The sequence below is a fragment of the Gymnoscopelus microlampas genome (assembly GCF_963454915.1).
Source record: "Gymnoscopelus microlampas genome assembly, chromosome: 4".
In the NCBI taxonomy this organism is placed as follows: Eukaryota; Metazoa; Chordata; class Actinopteri; order Myctophiformes; family Myctophidae; genus Gymnoscopelus; species Gymnoscopelus microlampas.
This window is the reverse complement of record NC_139941.1, coordinates 35951820-35964691: the sequence shown is the minus strand read 5'-3', so window position 1 is coordinate 35964691 and position 12872 is coordinate 35951820.

Sequence of the window (12872 nt, the reverse complement as noted above, 5' to 3'; positions counted from 1 at the left end):
CCTTTTCTCTCAGTTAATCATGCTCCTTTTCACTGACTCCACTTATTTCTTTCATCTTTGCTCTCTCTTTGTCTCTTTATATTTAAATCAAGTGTGGTTATGATGACAAACTCTATGGAGGACAACCTTTCCCTCTATTAAGTTCTTGCTTGTTCCACACTTGCATCCTTTCTTTAACTATTCTCTTTCATCCCTATTGTCTTAACCTTACTCTCATTTAAGCTCTCTCCATCAATTAAAGGTGGTGTAAGTGATATGTTTTATTTTTGTTAAAAAACATTGTCTGACAGTATTCATCGCAATAGAGTGTTTGTTCAGTAACATGGGTCTCCCCCTCTCTCCTGCTCTTTAGTAAACAGAAAATACATTTCACGTGTGATCAGTTCTAATGTCCTCACTCAATATGGAAATAATCTTAGAAAATGAGATAACCTTTGGACCATCACTAGGTTCAGGCATGGTTCGAGCCATAGGTGTCCTGTGAGCCATCCATGGAAGCCTGAGCTCAAAATCAAAAGAATAAAGACCATCATCTATTCTTCCCTTCCAACAGGCAAACCAACTGACTCAAGTTGTTTCACACACAGTATATGGACAAAAACAGCAGTCGAACCAGGATACTTGCTTTGACACTATTAATGAGCAATGAAATTCATGGAAAAACTCATGAGTCATGACTGAACTTTCACTGCTCATTAATTGTGTCTAGTTTCTGTTTTAAGGCCCAATAACACCAGCATTTATGGAAGCTACATTTTGCACCAAATACAGTTAATTTGAATGGAATCGTCAGTGGATTCGCATCCAGTAACCAGGTAAATTTGCTGCCATTCATTCATGCAGAGTTAAACTTATTATAGCACAAGCTATACTTTTATTTGTGTCACATAACCCCACGTAACCCTATTTTGTACAATATCGCTCTTCCAGAAAATGTATTTAAATATAAGAGAGATGCAGCATGGTTTGTAGTCAGTCATGAGGCAGGGGTAATTTAACGCTTTCTTCTGTCACATGCAAAATGCTAAGCTATTGCACCTTGCAATACTAGATGGAGTAAACTATGTTTTGGACATCAAGCATTCAGGCCCACAAAGATACACAGAGGAATTTCACTCAGAAATGTCCTGGCATGACCATAATTTTCTTCAGTATTTTTTTATAGAGGGCTGTGGTTGAGCCATGAAGAAATATCCGACCCCTTGGCTTAGAAGATAAGGTGCACGCAACAAGGGGTCAGAAAGCAGCACTGCAGCATATCTAGCAGCACAGATGACAAGGAGTTGTTGCAGAGTAAATCACACCAACTGCAAAAAAAGATGGTTTGGAAAATATTAAATATTCTCAGTCGATCACATATCTTTGCTAAGAATAGAAGAAGATTATGGATCCTGGCCATTGAAAGGGTGGATTGGGGTCCCGGTGTAACAGCCCAAACTTTCCTTCCTTCCTTCCTGCCCTTTATGCCGGCTGGCATGTAGGGCAGCAACAAAGGATCTCCACTCCTGTCTGTTCTGGGCCAGCGTCTTTATAGAACCCCAGGTGTGATGCATGGTCTTCAGCTCTCCCTGCACTGTCCTACACCAGGTGTTCTTGGGTCGGCTTCTTTTACGTGTACCGTCTGGTGTCCAGTGAAGGGCAGTTTGGGTGATGTTGTCCTGCTCTCTACGGATTACATGCCCAATCCATTTCCACCGCCTTCTCATAAGGATGGGAGCCATGTTTTCTTGTGTACACAGGCTAAGTCTAAGAAGGTGTTGATTGGAGATGGTTTTGGACCAGAATATTTGCTGTATTTTCCGTAGGCTTTTGGTGTGGAAGGTTTGTGGAGATAATTTTCTGTCGTTCTCCAACATTCAGAACCATATAGCCACTTTATATTGAAACAGGTTGCTCTGTTGGGTTGGATGAAGAAGATCGAATCTGAAAATGTGTGATCTAAATTAAATAGAAAATGAGTATCATTTCGTTTTGTATTGTCCTTTTTATTGTAGGGTCCGTGAAGAGTTGTTTAAGAATGTTAACTATGCTGAAATGTTGGACATCAATGACTCACAACTTATTACAGTAACTGTTTATTTGAAAAAGATGTATTTAAACTGGCAAACTACTTGGAGAAAGCCTGGGATATGAGGAAAAAAAGCATTGTACAGCCAGTAGGAGACATGTAATTCATGTTATGTTTTGTTTTGTTTTGTTCGGTCGGTATTTGTTATATATGATCAGCAATACCGGTAACCAGTATATGAAACTATTTTTTGAATATTGTAACTGTCTGAAAAGGTGTCATATAATCCCATGAGGGATGGGCCACGAGGTGGCATGACACTTACAGTAAATAAAAGAATTCATTCATTCATTCATTCATATAGCAGGGTAGACAGGACGCAGCTCGGGTACAGTCTCAGCTTGCCCAAAACTTTGCCCTGGGCTAAAGTGGACTATCCTGTTTTATACCCCAGGGTATATTTTGGGCTAGTCCAGTTTAACTCTGGGTATAGTTTGGCTGGGGGTATATATATTTTGGGCTGTTATTTGGGCTGTTGCCATAAAACCTGACATCTTGCACATGACCATAAAGTACATCGCTCCCACTCTAAACTGGGGTAGGGAACGCCCCCCGATTGTCGGGAGGGTCGCTCTCTACCCCAAATACCCGATTATCTTGTAGTATGCACGTACCTTCAACCTTGCAAAAACTATGCCTGAACCTAACCTTGACCTCACTAAAAACTAATCCCGAACCTATCCTTAACCTCACAAAAAAGATGTGTTGAGTATGCGTTCACACCTGTAGAGCTGTCCACTTGTGGTTGGATCACCCAGGACGCACTTTAAAGCCAAGTCTGAACAGACCCAGAGAGGCTGTGCTGCACTGAGCCTCCTCCAAAACCCCCTCTCAGTTACTTTTTATTCTTCTCTGATTCTCTGATTCTATTTTTTTTCCAAAGTTATTCTCAAGGCTCTTGTTTTTATGTCTTCTCTTCAATCTCCTTGTCTTTGCCGCCCACACATCAACACCATTTTCACCCTCTTTCTCTCTAGCCTCTCTTATAGTTATCTTTTTCTGAGCGTGTGGTCATAGTTACTTGGTTTTCCTTTCCTTTCAACACATTCTTTCTTTTTCCCCCTTCTTCTCTGGCTTGCTGGCTTTTTTTTTTTTCCAATAATTTTATCCCGCGATTTTTGTAACCCAGCTTGCTGGCTTTTAACAGTTGCTATCAGTGGTTATATCTGTATCAGATACTCAGATATGTCACAATTCTTCCTCACTTTCACCCATCATCTTGCTTAATTTGATGACTAAGTCCGTTTGCATAATTGCCATTTGCAGGCAAACAGTGATAATGGGAGATGACATTTGGCAGATAAGTCTTAAATGGACTGTTCAGTCAGAAAATATACAGTAGGAACCAAATTATCATATCTCCCCCAGATATGAGACTTCATTTGCAAAACATTGTAGATACAGTACATGTGGAAAGATGTTTCACATTGAAGCCAAATACAAATGTACACATATTACATTCTGTTCTATTACAGTATACTGTATGCTTATTGTCCCTCAGTTAACCCCTAACTGCTGTATTATTTTTTTATTCTAGCAAACAATCATTGACATTTATTGTAGTTTGTGCTATCAATCACATCTGGTTTTCAGCACAGAGCCTTACTCTGGAAGCAGCTTTTTCTCTTCCAATTCATACAGCCCATCCTCCTCTATCCCTCCTCTATCCCCCGTTCTCTCCTCCCTCCTCCTTATTTATCTTTTTCTCTGCCGTCTGTCTGCTCCATAGAGGAGGGAGGAGGGTGCCTGTCTATAGGACTGTCAGCCATAACCCCCCCCCACCCCCCCACTACCTCCTAGAAAGTCAAACGGTCTGCATCTGCCGTACTGTCCATCACTCCACTCACTCCAGCCTGTCTGCAAGTCAGCAGGCACTTCACTTTCTCATCTCAACTCAGCAGAGGTAAACAGCCCATCGAGTGGAAATGGGTGGGGGAGGTGGTGGTTCCAGAAAGACAGTACGCATGGAAAAACATTTCCCTTTTAGCCACGGCTCGCACAAATGAGTGTATTAGTATTCCATGCAGTGAGCCACTTTCCAATGCTCTCTCTCTGTCTCTCTCTCCCTCCCTTAATAGCTCGGCAACACGCTCGGATCCCAACCAATGTAGGAAATCAATGACATCATAGCCACATAATTGTAGGTTACCAGCTGAGGCATGCGACTCTTCTGCCTTTTGTGCGTGTGTGATCATGGAGAGCGCATAATGTGTATTTTGTATGTTGTGCATGTGCGCGTCTGCCATATGTTCATCATATGTATCAGTTGGAGACTATCGTCTTGGATCTCAAGCAGTTGGAATAATGATTTTCTGCATGCAAAGCTCTCTCTAGTGTATTTGTATGTGGACACATGAGGAGTGCGCCTGCCATTCACGTGTGTAGCATGGGGGCCCTGCATTCATTTGCATGCGTGCAAACGTAGCAAAGGACGAGTATGCTCTCACAAGCTCAATCTCCTGGGTTTCTTAATATCTGCGGGCGCACACTGCACCATCTGCACTGCTCAGAACAGAGGGAAAAGGGTGAAGGAGGAGGGGGAGGGGAAGGAGGAGAGAGGGAGAGAGAGAGAAAGAACATTCTGGGAGACATAGCAGCATTAGCTGCTGCAGTAGTGGTGGAGGACTGACCCGACACACTAGAACTCTTTTAAATTCAAATGCAAAGCTCATCCATGGACAACTTCAGCCATCTATATCTCCACCCCTCCCCATCTTCCACCATCTTCCACTCTGTCCTTCTCTCACTTTTCTCTCTCTCTCTCTCTCTCTCTCTCTCTCTCTCTCTCTCTCTATCTCACTCCACTTCAATGTTATGTCTATGAGTCCTTCTTCCTTCCACCATGTCAGCCTGTCGGTCTGTCTCTCTCATTTCCCATCATCTCCTCTCCCAGTCTCGATTCTCTTTTTCAATTTGGAAACTGCTTTGAAGTTCTGTCAAAAGATGGATCCACCGCCCCACCCCCCGGGACTCAAAATCAGGGCTCTGTACCGACCTTTCCTCTGCTCTCCTATGTTATGTATAGTACTGTATGTACGTATGTGTGTATGTGTGTGTATTCCTCTCCTTTCTCCCTCTTTTTCTCTTCCGTATACAGTATTTCTCCAAACTCCCGGTATGGTATCAATCCTCTACTGTCTTTCTTGCTTGTATCTTTCTGTCCTCCACCTCTCCCCCTTTATCTATTCCTGTACCGTGGCCTCCCTCCATTTCACTCCATTTGTTTTATCCTTACTCCTTAATGCACTATCAATCTCTCTCGCCCTCTCTCTCGCGCACGCTGTACTACCTGGTCCTGTCCATCTTGTTCACTCACTTACTTTTCTTCTCTCCTGGCTGTATTGTTCTCGCTTGAAAAACTGGTTTGCAGATGGAGGGGGAAGTAAATCTTTTGTGACCTCTTATTCCCAGCAGCTCCCCCTCCTCTCTTTTGCCCTTTCTCTCTCCCTCTCTCTCTCTCTCTGTTCACGTCTTCACCTCTCAAGTCTCTCTCTCTCTCTCTCTCTCTCTCTCTCTCTCTCTCTCTCTCTCTCTCTCTCTCTCTCTCTCTCTCTCCCCCCCCCCCCCTCTCTCTCTCTGTTCTCTCTTTCTGGTTCTGTTAGCTAAGCCGCTCTCGGGCTGGGGAGTCACCAAGCTGTAACTGGATACAGATTGAGTATAGTCCAAACAAAAAGGTCCCCTGAAAGAGAGAGACACCCCCCACCTCCTTCTCTCTCTCTCTCTCTCTCTCTCTCTCTCTCTCTCTCTCTCTCTCTCTCTCTCTCTCTCTCTCTCTCTCTCTCTCTCTCTCTGTCTGTCTGTCTGTCTGTCTGTCTGTCTGTCTGTCTGTCTGTCTGTCTGTCTTTCTATCTCTGTCCTTCTTTTGCTTCTCTCTTGTGGAATAACCTGGTTTTGGTTTCTCTTTGTAGTTGTGTGTGTGTGTGTGTGTTTGTTTGTGTAGTTGGAGAAAGAGTATGTGTGGGTCTTTGCATACATACATGTGTGTTTACATACTACATGTGTGTGTATGTGTATTAAGTGTATGTATTCTGCACTAAGCTTGTGTGTATCTTCCATTGCATGTTCTGTATGCCATAGTACTGTACTGTAGCTCTAAGAGTAAGTTCAATATGGAAGATCTCTCTCACGATTTCATCTTTATTGCTGGGGATGCGCCACAAACGTCCTTATTCACAGCTTGAAGTGTGAGCACTTCTAGCCAATCTGCCAATCTGCAGTCGACCAATCAGGCGATTGGGCTCAGTCTTTAAATATCACTGCCTCTGATCCTGTCCATATCTTTAAAGCAAGCGACGAGCAACCCACTTCCAGCCCCAACTCCACCTAGTTAAAGTCTCAATTGTCTAGAGTTGAGAAGGAAGGAGGTTCATCCACACTGCCACCACCATAGACTCAAGGGGGGTTCTCCCTATTAAAAGCTAATCTTATACGTTAAATGTTAACGGATCAACTTGATCTCTCCTTTATTGAACTGCATACTGGGCCCTGATTGGTGCCCCACAACTTTGGGGGCAGAGAAATCCAATCACAACCGAGCAGGGCCAGACTAATCTGCCGAGGGCTTTTAGTTTTTTTTTGCACTGGCAGATTCATCTGGTTTGGATTTGTTCTTCTCCCATGTTGCATGGGTGCTTTGTGTGCTGTTGTTCTGCAGACATCATTGGGTCCGCCAGCTGAATGGGCAGAGAGTCTGTCTGGGAAGCAGAAGGTCCCAGGTTTGATTCCCGGCCCCAGCAATGTATCGAGGTGTCCCTCAGTTAACCCATTAAGACCGGGAACGCATATGTGTAACCAGGGCCGGATTAACCCTTCGCGGTGACCGGTGCTAAGACCCATTTCGGTGCCCCCCGGGACCGGGGGGGGGGGGGAGGGGGAAGAAATGGGGAAAAGTTTTAGATGTTGGGTTACATGGCTGTATGCCCAACTGTCTGTTTCATTCCCTGTTCACTACAATACATGAGTCGTGTGTCCCTTTTTACCCTTAAATGCTCTATTTGGCTATGTCCATTCCACTCTCCCCCAGCCTGGAGGTGGATTGGGGGCAGCAGGCTTGAGCTTGTCTTCTGTTTAGTTAATGGTGTTTTCGTACGAGCTGTCCAGCCACATTACCAGCACCCACACCACCCAGCGTCCTCCCGGCTCTTTTTCACAGAACAACATGGATTTGTGTGTGTGTGTGTGTGTGTGTGTGTGTGTGTGTGTGTGTGTGTGTGTGTGTGTGTGTGTGTGTGTGTGTGTGTGTGTGTGTGTGTGTGTGTGTGTGTGTGTGTGTGTGCGCGTGCGCGTGCACCATTTGCTTACAAAAAAGATTAATAAAAGATACATTTAGAAAAAGGACTTTTTGCTATCAACCAATTTTTTTCAGTAGGCTTTAAGTTCATAAAATTTGGAAGGAGTCATTCAGTTGATCTCTCAAGAGAGAGAAACACGTCTGCAGTCTTGAAGTTGTATTCAATATTTTATATAAATAATAGATTGGTTTGAAATTGTAAGGTTCTAAATGGTTGGAATGGGTTGTTTATTATAAATAATATTCAAACAGCATTTTTGGCAGCCCTGTTGCATTCCAGTAATCAATGCTAATAGATGCATGTTGACTTATGACCTTAGAAATGTTATTTAGGTGGTAAAATGCAGTCTTATGTTTTTTTCCATTGCCAATCACTTAACATCTGAGATTTCACATGGTACAGGTAGAATAATTAGGGCTCCCGCATGAAATACAGTAGCCCCATAGTAATCAACACTATCTTCTTCTTCTTCTTGTTGCCACTAGGGAGTGAAATATTTGGTTCCAGGTAACACACCTGTAAATTACAGAGACTAACCCACCACTCTGACGTGTAAAATAGGAGCCAACTTCCTGTATTTTTTTTTTATTTCATGCAAGAAATAGCTTCTGTTGTCTGTTTGTGATTCTCCTGAAAGCGCTACTTGTCTATCTGTCTCAGAGCAGACACTCTAACCAACCACAAGGCTACTGAGCTGTTATGGATCTCACTGGGAGAGTGTCCTTAAACGAGTGCATCCAGAAACAGTTGGCAGAATATAAAATTATGTAAAAGAAGAAGCGTTTTCAGTGGAAATGGGGACCATCATAAGCTTAGAGGGAGTTCCGTGCCAAAAAAGAACAGATCTATAAGCTCGCCTTGTGAAGCGAAGCATTGTTAGCTTCTTAATCAGTTTTTTCAAGAACACAACACTAGGGAGGGAGCACTTTCATTCACAACGCTGTTTACAGAGGGACTGCAGATTTGACACGCACGCACGTACGCATGCTCGCACAAAGCTAATACCATGCTTGTGGCTTGTGGGTAATGCCCAGGATTGAGTCTAATGTTAATTATTTGTGAATGCACACAGTAAATGGATGCCAAAATGAGGTGCCAAAAATTACTTGGTTGCAGAACTCTACAAAATCAGCACCTGGTTAGCAGAAAAGTTCTCTCTGCATCTTGGCAAAACAAAGTTGATACTCTTTGAGTCTAATGCAAAACTAAAGCAGTCTCCTGAGTTCAGAGTGGTAGTCGGTGACTTTGAAGTCACTTTGAAGGAAGCAGTTTCTTACTTACAGGCTGTGTATTAGACAATAACATATCTGGAGAGAGTATGGCATTTAAGTTATCTCACTGGTCAACAAAAGGTAAGACCCTTAAAGAAGAAGCTACAGACCTCTCAAAATAAACAAGTTTGATACTTGAACTCCATCCTCTGCCAAGTACTCCCACGGGGCTCCTTCAGTGGAGCTCGCTGAGGGAGTGTGTTGTTTGCATCGTGCGGGCAAGCTAGTAGGATCAATTTCTCTAAATCCAATTAGATTATGAGATTAGATTAGATTTTGAGATTTTTGGTAAGGTAAAACGGTGGTATGGTAAGGTAAAACATAAATGAGAAATACATTTTGAGTGTACTGTGCCTTTAAGAAAATTACCTAATTTTACCCTTGGAAAAGTGGCTTGTGCAGTAACCTCGGTCCCAGCCTCACTCATCTGCGAAAAGAAGAGCCTGGTCACGACCTAAAGCAGCGAGTGTCTAGGAAGTCCTGAGTGGACAGGATTTCCGTTTCCCCCGGAAACAATATTTTTTGACCAATCACAACACTCGTTTCATTCCCGGAGAATGTTAACAGATTTGTAAAGCATCAACTTCATTTCCTTGGGCGTTACTTCCGTAAAATTCAACCATTTCCGGTTGTCAACTTCCTAGACAACCAACACCCCAGGTCTTGCCCAGGGTGCTGGTGCAGTTAATTTCTGCGGGCAGTTAAGAGTGTGGAGGAAAATGGAGCTGAACAATGGTCATAACGTAAAAAGTATATATTTCACAGTTTTGATAATTCCATTTTAGCGATCAGCAGATCCAGGTGGAAATATTGATGTCTAAAATATATTTATTGTGAAATATTGTGGTAGTTGAGAATTTGGGGGGGCGGGGGTTAAGTTAAATATCTGAAAAAGTACAAAACATATCAAGAAGAAGACAAATGAAAGCCAACATTGTCCTAAGCAAGCCGAACATTTTAAAGCTGGAACATTTTAGGCAAACACGTTATCTGTGTAAAATACTATTATTATTATAATATAACAATTAACACTTTTAAAACATGAACAGCTGCAGTCCCTATTGTTTTAGAACAAGAATTGTAATTAAATATAACAAAAGCTCTTTTGTGCTCACTAATCTCTTGCCAGACCCGTATCCCAGAATTCATTGCACAGATGAATACCTGAAGCGTAAGGTGAGAAATTAGTCCCCATTGTGCTGGAGGAAGGCAATTGTGGTCTGGGATTGGATGGCACCAAGAGTAGCTAAGGGAAAGAAGACATTGTTGCAGCCCCTTTTTAATTTCTCCTTACAAAAGTCAGGGATGCCTATCTCATCCGTTTATACGTCTGGAGACCCTCGTCCAGGACAGGCTTCAGACACACACAGACTTGGCTCAGATCTGAACCCATTTGATTTGGCGTTAGAAACCTGTTGCCCGCATGCCCTTGCTGACGTCGACCCAGGCAGGGTTCGAACCCACGACCATCCGCAGGGGTCATCACCATACTGGCTTGTGGTGGACTTTTGTTAAAATTATATTTTTGCCACGGACATACAAACGAGCAGACAATAATATTACCAGAAACACATCGTGGTCTGTAACTCTGAGAGTTATGGGGGTCCTCCTAATGTGCCAGTGTCATAGTAAGTCAGTGTCATACATAGTCTGAAGAAAACCTAGAGACTGACATGCAACAAAATCTAAGTCTATCTCCTATGCACACGCAAACTTTGTGTACCTACATACAAATCTCACTATCTCCTTTGTAACTTCTCACTTACCGGGTGTCTTTTTTCACAGTCCCAAAGAAGAAAAGTGATGCTATTTCATTTTAAAAATAGGATAGTTTTAGCTCGATTTTGTTTCTTGAATCATAGACAACCATTTTTGTTAAAAGGTTAAAGCTCTATATTGTGATAGCAATCATTGCTATAGAGTGATTGTTCAGTAACAAACAGAAAATACGTTTTCAGGTGGATTGCCAATTTCAGCCAATCAGGAGAGAGTACCCATTTAACAAACATTTGTATAGTGTTCTAGTTCCAATTTTGTCTGTTCATCATTTCTTCGTGTCATCCTACCAATTTCACTTATTTACAGGTATCATGTATCCTGTATGAGTTCTCTATCCTGATTGGACATTCCGTTTACTAAAGAGCTGCGTAGACAGGAGTGTCCTGTTATTGAACAAACTCTCTAATGATTATTATCACAATATAGTGCTATTTAACACTTATAAATATATATATATATATATATATATATATATATATATATATATATATATATATATATATATATATATATACTGTATATACTGTATATATTACTTACATTGACCAAAATAAGATTAATCGTCAGTTATCATACTGCTGTAAAATGAGCATCATGTTGGGTCACATTGATGAGGAGGAATCTCCAACCACAATCCAATTAAAGTAACCCACATTTAAACACATGAACACTAGCGTACCAATTCTGGGCATGTCATAGTAGGCAAAAACCATTTGGCGAAAATAGCAGATCTACAACACTTTGCATTGTGTGTAGAGGGAAAAAAGGAGGCGGCCACATAATATAGCTGGGGGATCTCAGTCAACAAAGTAAATAGAGTGTTTAAAACCTGCTTAATAAGCTAACACTATTCCAGCCAGAGATATAAAAGTATAGATATGTCATAAGCACCCTCATAGCCTGGGGCAACCCGATTATTGCTGTGGATACCATAGCCTACACATCTTAATGCGTCATTGGGGGCCACCTTCGATTGATTACATCCTCCTCCATGTTGGACACGGAAGCACAACATTGCTATGATATTCATGAAAATGTCCATTACTTGGGTCTAAAACTACAAGGGCAGAGTGTCCTTATATCATGATTTATTCTGAAGCTATTAATGTGCACCGTAGGGGCAGAGAGTTCTCTCTCAGACACAGAATTGCATCTGTTACAGACAAAAGTATCCCACAGATAAACTCATCTGCCTGTTCTTGTATCCAGAAGCCACTTCCAGCAGAGAAACCACTCAGTAAATTTGTAAAGGAGACAAAATGGTGGGATGGATAGATGGATGGATAGATAGATAGATAGATAGATAGATAGATATTTTAGCAGAAGACAAAGAAAGCAGTCTTCACTACATTAAAAGTCATGCACTCATGAGAGGTAGACAGTCAGACTGCAGTACAGCACTAAGTTTGCAGTGTGACCGCTATGATTAAGATGGCCAGATGATGGAGTGAATAGACAACATGCCTTGATAGACAATAGGAGAACAGTCAGAGCAATACAGTGATTCTGTAGTTAGACCAACAGTCGAAAAAGACTACCATAAAGTCAGAAAAGGCTTATAGACAAGCAGACAGACAGGACGAAAAATCATCTATGGACAGAAATATTGACAAGCAGCCAGGAAGTTATCCAGCCGAGTAGTGCTCAATTTGTAAATGATGCCCGGAGCTCATGAACCCGTCAGTTTTGCCAGTTTTTCCACATGACTTCACGTCAAGTTGTAAACATTGACATTGACAACTGTTTTGACGTGAGGGGAGGCCGATCTCTCCGCAACTAGCGTAGGACTCGATCAGACCACCTGCAATTTTGCTAACAGCGAATGATAAAGCTGAATTAATAATAAATAGTCTAAATAAAGACGTATTGTAATTGCATGTGCATTTGAGGTGACGGTATGCCCTCTAGAGGTACCGGAGCGCAGGAGGCAGGACCCGGAGCCCAGCTCCGGCCAGCTCCGGCATTAATTAAGCACGGCAGCCAGACAGGATGCCAGACAGAAGGGAAGGAGAGATGGACAAGAAGGTAGACCAAAAAATGGATGGATGGCCAGGTACTGTAGGCTGGCAGACAGAAAGATAAATACCCCTGTTTCTCCCCAATGTAGTCGTTATGCCAATGAATTCCTCCCCACACACATTTGTGTGTTGTCACTGCTGTTGTATCCTACTGACTCACCTGCCAGAGTGAGGAGCCCCCACCGGGAGGATGTGGAGCCTCCGTCCTATTCTGACAGGGGCCGCCCCAGCCCGTAAATATCACCCTTCCCGCCCGGCTTCCCTCCCCTGAACACGGGCCGCATTGTGTTCGTATAGACGCTTGACAAAGCTGGATGCACCACGGTGGATTGGAACCCTCAGCCTCTGCAGGAAGGTTGACATACAATCAGGCAGACAGACAGCTCAAAGACAGACAGACAAACAGGGCAGACAGAGAAGTAGACAGGCTGGCAGGCCTGTCTAC